Source organism: Tenrec ecaudatus, chromosome 6 (assembly GCF_050624435.1).
Source record: "Tenrec ecaudatus isolate mTenEca1 chromosome 6, mTenEca1.hap1, whole genome shotgun sequence".
In the NCBI taxonomy this organism is placed as follows: domain Eukaryota; kingdom Metazoa; phylum Chordata; class Mammalia; order Afrosoricida; family Tenrecidae; genus Tenrec; species Tenrec ecaudatus.
Window position 1 is genome coordinate 74,364,115 of NC_134535.1, and position 9,095 is coordinate 74,373,209.

General features: G+C 47.8%; 1 pseudogene; it reads left to right on the forward strand.

The window, feature by feature from the left end:
* Positions 1 to 4,111: 4,111 nt before the first annotated feature.
* Positions 4,112 to 5,593, forward strand: LOC142451442 (putative ATP-dependent RNA helicase DDX47 pseudogene; annotated as a pseudogene).
* The last annotated feature ends 3,502 nt before the right edge of the window (positions 5,594 to 9,095 follow it).

The window sequence follows — 9,095 nt, forward strand, 5'->3', positions numbered from 1 at the left end:
TCGAATGCCTGGAGGGCAAAAGCCACCGTGCCAAACTGTCTGGCCAATGGAAACCACTGGAGAACCAACCGCGATGTACCAGGAATAATCAAATGGAAGGTCTTGCTCAAGGGAAATATGAGGATGCAAGACTTGTTTGAGGCTTTAAATTCCGCAGCTTGGTCAATTGATTAGAAAAATAGACTATTGTTTCTTTCTTTTTCTTTTTTACTAAAAAGAGTTCTCCAAAATCTCTTCACAGTGCTATTGTGTCCTCAGTGGTTAGCGGGCAGTTACAACACAGTTGCAGCCAGTCCAAGACCACCTGTGGATATGGCACAGAAGAAGACCAAAACTTTCCCCAGGAGCAATGTCAGGGCCTGTTGACCAGCATTGGCTCACTGATTGAGAATGGAAGTCTTGTGAGTGGGTAACCCAGTGAAGAGTCATCCCCTGAATACACTGGGAGAGGAATGCCAAGCGACATCCCGCCTTTGCCAGCAAGGGAGGAAGGGTTGGCTGCTGACTAGGCACAGTGGGTGCTTGTCTCAATACACCAAACATCCCACGCACTGCCAGGGAAGCCAATGCCAACCCACAGCGACCCCACAGGACAGAGCAGAACTAACTGCCTCTTTGAGTTTCTGAGACTGTAATTTTTTTTTTTATCATCTTATTGGGGGCGTGTACAACTCTGGTCACAATCCATCCATCCATCCATTGTGTCAAGCACATTTGTACATTTGTTGTCATCATCATTCTCAAACATTTGCTTTCTACTTGAGTCCTTGGTATCAGCTCCTCATTTTCCCCTCCCTCCCTGCTCCCTCCTCCCTCATGAACCCTTGATAATTTATAAATTATTATTATTTTGTCAGGTCTTACACTGTCTGATGTCTCTCTTCACCCACTTCTCCACTGCCAGTTCCCCCAGGGAGGAGGTTCTATGTAGATCCTTGTAATCAGTTCCCCCTTTCTACCCCACCTTCCCTCCACCCCCCACACCCCCAGTATTGCCACTCTCACCACTGGTCCTGAAAGGATCATCTGTCCTGGATTCCCTGTGTTTCTGGTTCCTATCTGTACCAGTGTACATCCTCTGGTCTAGCCAGATTTGTAAGGCAGAATTGAGATCATGATAGGAGGGGCGGTGGGGAGAAAGCATTTAGGAACTAGAGGAGAGTTGTATGTTTCAATGTTGCTACACTGCACCCTGACTGGCTCATCTCCTCCCTGCAACCCTCTGAAAGGCAATATCCAGTTGCTTTCAGATGGGCTTTGGGTCCCCACTCTGCACTGCCCCTCATTCACAATGATGTGATTTTTTGAGAGCCTGTAATCTTCAAGGAAGCAGAGAGCCTCATCTTTCTCCTGAGGAGCAGCTGTGAGTCTGAGACGCTAGTCTTGCTGTGCTTGGCAGCCCAATGTGTGTAAGCCCCCATGCCGCCTGAGCTCCTTGCTTGCCCCACTAGTCACAGAAACGCCTCTTCCCAAAGGGTCAGTTATTGCGCCTTCCATTGAACAGACTGACAGCATGTTGCTTAAGAGCAACAGTGTTGGTGCTGGGTTTGAATCCTAGGGTTCCCGCATAGTGGCGCTGTGGTCTCGGGCAAGTTATGTAACCTTTCTGCACCAGTTTCCTTGCCTGTAAAAGGAAGATTATCAACGCTATCCAACAGAACTTTCTTTGCTGATAGAAATGTGCCACGTCTATGCTAATGAAGTAGCTGGCAGCCTGATGTTGAAATGGGCCTACGGCATCCGAATAACTGAATCTTTACTTTAAAATCAAGTCAGCCCTATGTGACTAGTGGCTACTGGATCGGACAGTATGGTTCTATCTCTAGTACTCTTAGATAGTTAAGTGGGGTTTGAAATAACATAGTGAGCCCTAACTGCTATTTTTGCTGTCATCCCTTGATGCTCATGGTCACTCGCCCATACTCCTTGAAGACTTTGATCTCAGACTCATTGATCTCCTGTCCAGCCTGAGTCTTCTGCAAGCCGGACGGCTTCCATGTTCATGCTGATAGCCCAGTCAGCACTCTGGCCACTTGGTTCCGTAGCTTTCTCAACTCCAAGGACATATCTTCATGCTTCCAAGACTACGCACTCCACAAACACACCCTATACCACACTCTACTGGGCGAGCTGAAGTTTCACCACGATGTCCTGGCCTCCCCGGCGGCCCTGCCCCTGCCCCAGGACAGCCAGTCTTCAGGTCTTCTGAAGTCCCCTGCCCCTTGAGGCCATTCTTTCCTTAGTCCCTGGCCCCCTGTGCTTTCACTTCCTTTCCTAACCAGAGTCAAGTCTACAAAGGCTTCCTTTTTACTCCTCCACCAGACCGGCTCCTCCTGTGTTGGTCTTAACCCTCTGAACTGGTCTCTCGGCTTCAGTCCATCCTTGACCCGGTAGCTAAGGCAATCTCGCTAGTACATTCCAGACTATTCATTTCCTCCATCTTCTAATGGCTCTCCATTGCCAACTTCCGCCCAGTTCCAGAAGATTCCAAGCTCCCACATGTTTCCTTGTTCTTTGCCTAGAGCAGTGGTCCTCAACCTTCCTGATGCCACCACCCTTTCATACAGTTCCTCACGTTGTGGTGACCTCCCAATCATAACACTATTTTCGTTGCTACTTCATCACTGTCATTTTGCTACTGTGATGAATCGGGGACCCCTGTGAAAAGGTCGTTCGACCCACAAAGGGGTCTCGACCCACAGGTTGAGAACTACTGGCCTAGAGAACTCCCACTTCCCCTTCGAGACTCAGCTCACTCACCTACCCCTTCAGGATGGCTTCTCCGCTCTCCCCAATGACTGTCTGTAGAATGAACTAGACATAGGCTCTGGTTTTGGCTTTGTTCATTTGTTTGCTTGATTTTATTTTTCACAGGTGAGAGGTATTTTTACTGAATTTGCATGTGGAGAGTGAAGAACAATAACAATTAGTGAGTTGCCGCACTATTCACAATAGCAAAGAGGTAGAGACAACCAAAATATCCTTCAGCAAATGAATAGAGGGTGCTTGCTTCGGTGGCACGTAAACTAAACTAGGAATGCTACAGAAAAGATTAGCATGGACTAGAGATACCGGAGGATAAGGGGAAAGTGGGGGGATAAAGGGAGAATTGATCACAAGGATCAACATATAACATCCTCCCAGGGGGATGGACAACCGAAAAGTGGGTGAAGGATAACAGGGGACGATGTAAGAGATGAAAATAATAATCTATAACTTCTCGAGGGTTCATGAGGGAGGGCGGGTGGGGGAGGGAGGGGAAAATGAGGACCTGATACCAAGGGCTCAAGTAGAAAGAAAATGCTTTGAAAATGATGATGGCAACGTATGTACAAATGTGCTTGACTCAGTGGATGAATGTATGGATTGTGATGGAAGATGTAAGAGCCCCCAATAAAAGTATTGAAAAAAAGAAAAAAATATCTTTGAAAGGGCTTTAGTAACTGTTTCTTATTAAGCTTTTAAATTGTAAATGTAACAATAATTTTTAAGCATAGCAAACAAAATAAAAGGTACTGCAAAGTACATGAGTGAGGGAGTTAGTTTATTGTGCCAACCTGGACGATAAACACATGAGGGGTTAATTGAAGGGGAGAAGGATAAATGGCTTATTGAGCCTCGCCTTTCTCGATCTCGGGTCTCTTGCTTTGTGATGGTTAGAACAGGGTGCAGCTGCCTTAGCAGTTCCCTGCTTCAGCTGGCAAGGCTCATTTCCTGTAAGACATCCCTGAGGAGAAGCCGCATGGACCTACCGTGATGCAGCCCTGGGTGCTGGAGCAGCCGTGTGGAGACCCCTGCCAGCGCTGAGATGCTTACAGGTTCACTGACTCAGCTTTCCTCCTGCAGTCAGCATTGTGTCTGTTTTGTGAGATGGAGGCGGACTTTGTGGATTGGTGTCGGATAGAGGGTTAATGGTGGACTTGTGGGTTTGGGCAGGACTGGGTTGGGATGTTTTCTTTGATGTGCACTTAATCTTTATATAATACTCTCTTATACATGAGTTTCTGTGGATTTGTTTCTCTAAAGTACCCAGACTAATACAATGAGAGAAAAGATGAACAAATGCTGTGTGTACATACAATTGAGTATTATTCTGTCAAGAAGAGACGGGATGCTAGCACCCCAGGAGCACAAGTCTCTGGTTGAAGCACCCCAGCTGGTGGTGGAGGAAGAGGAAGAGAAAACATTGAAATATCTGGGTGTAATGAATGCCTTGTGGGAAGCCTGTGACCAGCTGCGATGGGCAGAGCCCACAAGGATCCAGATGGAAGCGATTCCTTTGGCTTGACAAGGCCGTGATGTCATTGGTTTGGCAGAAACGGGCTCTGGGAAAACAGGGGCCTTTGCTTTGCCCAGGATCCCTGGTGGCATAGTGGTTACGCATTGGGCTGCTAACCACAAGTCAGTGGTTTGAAACCACCAGCAGAAAGTCAAGGCTTTCTACTCCCGTCCAGAGTTACCATCTCAGAGAATCACAGGGGCTATTCTACCTGTCCTTTAGGGCTGGCACGGCAGAAGTGGGCATCGATTCAATGGCAGTTGAGTTTGGGTTTTTGGTTACTTTGCCCATTCTGAATGCCCATCTGAAGATGCCCCCAAACACGTTGGTCCTAGTTTTCACCCCACTCAGGAGTTGGTCCCTCAGATCTCGGAGCAGTGTGAAGCCTGGGGGCCTCTATTAGAGTACAAACTGCCAGGGCTGTGGGTGGAATCGATTCAATGTCCCACTCTGAACCCAGCGGAAAACCCCATGTAGTGATAGCAGCTCCCAGGTGGCTGATTGATCTTTTGGAAAACACAAAGCGCTCAGAAACTGACGATGGGGTGTGCGACAGAGGTTGATAAGATCCTTACAGTGATCCCCTGAGACCGGAAAGCATTTCTCTCCTCTGCGGTCACGACCAAGAAGGTGCAGGAAGTTCAGAGGGCAGCTTTGAAGAAATCCGTGAAATGTGAAGTTTCCTCTCAATACCAGACCATTGAGAAATTTCAGCAACATTATCTTTTAGTTCTCTCTAAATTCTAGGACAGCTACCTGGTTGATATTCTGAAGGAGTTGGCTGGAAACTCTCTGATAATAGTGTGCAGCACCTGTAACAAGTCTGAGAACAGCTCTGCTCCTCTGAAATCTTGGGTTCACTACCATCCCCTCCGTGGGCAGAGGCGTCAGACCAGCGTCTAGGACCCCCTAACAAATTCAAGGCGGAAGCTCAGCCCATTCTTGAAGGCGAGGCTCAGCCATTCCTCGCGAGGACGTCGTAGTGAATTTTGACACTCCCACTCATTCCAAGGATCGCATCCATTGAGCAGCAGAACAGCTCGAGCCGGGCGTTCGGCAGTCTATCAGCTGCATCGCAGAATGACGTGGAACTCTGGTGCAGAGGCTGCCTGTCTCCAGCACAGGAAAGAGGTCACCAGGCTGACAGAGTGGGTGATGGAAGCCCAGAGATTTGCCCACATGGATTCAAGGGAGCAGGGAGCAAAGAAGAAACACACCTGGGACGCTGCTGGGGACACTGACCATACGAGGGTGGCAGGGTCCAGGAACAAGGCCGCTGGAGGAGAAGGAAAAGTAAAAAGGAAAGGCTGTTAGTCACTGACATGAAAGTTTGCGTTCGGCTTCATAAAAGGGACTTGAAAAGCATGGGACGCCTTTGCACAGCGTTCTCCCTCCAGAGTCTGCCAGAATTGCGCCCGGAATCTGCTCTGCTAATGCCCTGCTCCGTCCCCTCTCTCTGTGGCGTCTAGTCTCGTTACTGCAGTTGGGCATTGGCTGACCATTGCTGTTATTCAACCTTGGCTCTTGGCTCATGACTCAAGTAGGATGTGCTCCTCTCAGCAACTCACACACTTTGCCATTTTCTACTGCGAGCCAAGGACCGAGGCGACGCAGCCGATGATAGGTAAACAGAAAGGGAAGATACTTCAGTATCTAGAACCCTGATATGTCTTGGGGACAGCAACCAAATGGTGATATTCAGTCTTCTCAGCTTGTGCTTTACTGGAGGGAATATTCAGCAATTAATTTACATATTGTTTTTTAAAGAAAAAAAAGAGAGAGGTGAAGTCCCAATGCCTCCTACAACATGGATGAACCTGGAAAACATGATGCTGAGTGAAATAAGTCAGTCACGGAAGGACAAGTATTTCATGGTCCTATTAAGTGAAATAGGCAAATATACAGGAACCCACGTTCACCAGTAGCCACTAAGGGGGAGAGCAGAGTGGGGCATAGGCTAGGGACACTGTGTTTCTGTTAAGAGTGGTGGAATCATCTGGAAAGAGAGGGATGAATGTTGTACAACACGATGAACAGAGTCAATGTCACTGACCGTACAGGTAACATGGTTGGACTGAAAACTCTTTTATATATACTGTTGTATTGTACAATTTGTGAATCACATGGAGAAACTAGAGAGCGAGAGGTTAAAGATAAGGGACCGAGGTGATGCTAAACAGAACACGAGCAAGCCCCTGGCAGGCAGAAGGTAGGTGCCCTGAGCACGTGGAGGGACACAGTTACAGGGCAGAGGCAGGGACAGAGATGCCCTCTCTGCTAAGCCTGCAGGCAGCGCGCAGGTACTGACCCACGTGATGAATAGTCCATCGGTCAGGAGCAGGCAGGCAGGTAGGGGAGTTTCCAAGATGCTTCCTCTAATCCAGTTAGTGAGCTGGGATCGAGGTAGATGGAAACGGAGAAAGGTGAAGGCCTGGGAGACAGAGCTGGCCAGGGGCCCACACCAGCTGCCCACACTTCTTCCAGGACCTCTTCCTTCTGTTTCTCAGTCCTCCACTGCCCCGTCCTCCGGAACACAGCACCCGCTCATCTTGTTTGTGGACTGTATTGAACTTCGGAAATCAGTCGGTCAGTCAGTTGGTTGCTTCCGTTGCTGTCATTGGCTGCCACTGAGGCGACCCTTCAGACTCTTGGTGACTTCATGTGTGCACCGTGAACGGCAAGTGAGAGGGTTTTCCAGGTTCGGACCTTTTAGAAGCAACTCCTTCCGTCTTACCTTTGAGGTGCCTTTGGAGGAGCCCTGGTGGTATAGTGGCTATGTGTTGGGCTGCTAACTGCAAGGCCAGCAGTTTGAAACCACCTGCTGCTCCTCGGGAGAAAGATGAGGCTTTCTACCCCCATCAAGAGTGACAGTGTTGGAACCCACAAGGACAGTTCTACCCGATTCCATAGGGTCATTAAGAGTTGGCAAGGACTTGATGGCAGTGAGATTTTGGACTTCACGTTTGGTTCAGTTTGAATTGCCAATCTTTCAGCTAGTAGTCCAGTGCTTAATCATTTGCCCCACTAAATATAGTTAATCAAAACCAAACCCATTGCTATCAAATCAGTTCTGACTCCTAGAAACCTTGTCTAGGGCTCCTGAGGTTGTAAATCTTCATGAGCAAATAGCAGCTAGTCTCTTCTTCCTCCTGTGGAGTGGTTGGTAGATTTGAACTGCTGACTTTGAGGTTAGCAGTCTAATGCTTACCTGGCACCCTCACCAGAAGTGTAGTCCTTTTATGAGAGTGCATGTGGAACATATAGTCCAGCACCAGGGAAACAGTAGGCCCTCAATAAACAGTAGCCCTTGTCACTTCTTGCAAGAATGCTTGTCTTCTAGTTGCAGAGTAGTGTGGACAGAGTAATATGAGCCTCTGCCCTCTGGAAATTGACAGTCTTACCAGGAGATGGGAGAGAGAGAGGGAATACCCAGAAAGTAATTTAAAAATAATGCCAAGCTTTTAAAAAGATGATGATCACTGTTATGGATTAAATTGTATCCTTCAAACTGTGTCAACCTGGCTAGACCATGATTCTCATTCTCAGTCGCCATTTTGTAACCTGCTGTATTTATCCTGTGTTTTATAATACTTGTGGGCACAGTGGACCTGTTGGACTGCCAACTGCAAGACTGGCAGCTTGAAACCACCGCTTCTCTGCAGGGAAAGAGGAGGCGTTCTGCTCTTATAAAGACTTAGTCTCAGAAACCCATAGGGGCAGATCCCCCTGCCCTACAGTTTGAATTGACCTGATGGCAATGAGTTTGCCTTTTTGAGCTTTATAATATGAACCATATGATGTTGAGGCAAGATTAGTGGCAGTTACATTAATGAAGCAGGGTAATCTACAGAATTAGTTATATCTTGAGCCAATCTCTTTTTACAGTAAGAGAGATTAGACAAGTGAGCAGAAATCAGAGCAACTTGGCTGCCACTAAGAAAGAATGGCCAGGAGTGGAGTTTGGGGGACTCTTCTAAGAACCTCCTAGTTGCAGGGTAGATTGAAGCCAAGACACATGGAGATCTTCAGAGAACACTGGGCCCACGGATGCTGAAGGAGAAAAAGTCTTTCCATCAGACCCAATGGAGAGGAACAAGTTTTCTCCTCGAGCTGGCGTCTTGAATTTGGGCTTCTAGCCTGCTGAGTTGTGAGAAAGCGCATTTCTGTTTGTGAAAGCCACTCACTTGTTATACAGCACTGGGTAATTAGGACAGAATTTGGTAGTGGGAGGGGAGTGCTGCTCTAACAGATACCTCACACAGACAAGCCCCTTGAGAGTTGGGTAATTGTGGGTGAAAGGCCAGCTCCCCACAACTAATCTCGGGTTCGGTAAGCGTAATTGTAATGGTTAAGATATATATATATATAAAGATTAAAATTAAGTCATAGAGAACATGAGATAGAAGAGAGATTGAAGTAATGGAGTCAGATACATTTCATGAAAGCATGCTCACCTCCTGGATGGCTTTGATCTTACCAGCCAGGTTCATGCACAGCATGGGCCCTGGGCCCAGAGGGCAGGGGAGAGAGCAAGAGAGAGGGAGGGGAAGGAGGACAAGGGGAAGGGAACAGGGGAGAGAGGACGGGAAGAGCAGAGGGGAAAGTAGAGAAAGCCCTAGAGAGTCTTTATTGCTAACCAGGGTTTATGTATCTTTGGGGGGCATTCAAGCCCACTAATTACAGGTAAAGACATAGGTCACAGGAAGGGGTTGCACTATAGGTAATACAGTAATGAGAGGGGGACAACCTAGGGGTTCATACGCCATAGGAAGAAGAGGGATTAAGGGTATACACGTGACAAGATGGGTGGATCCTA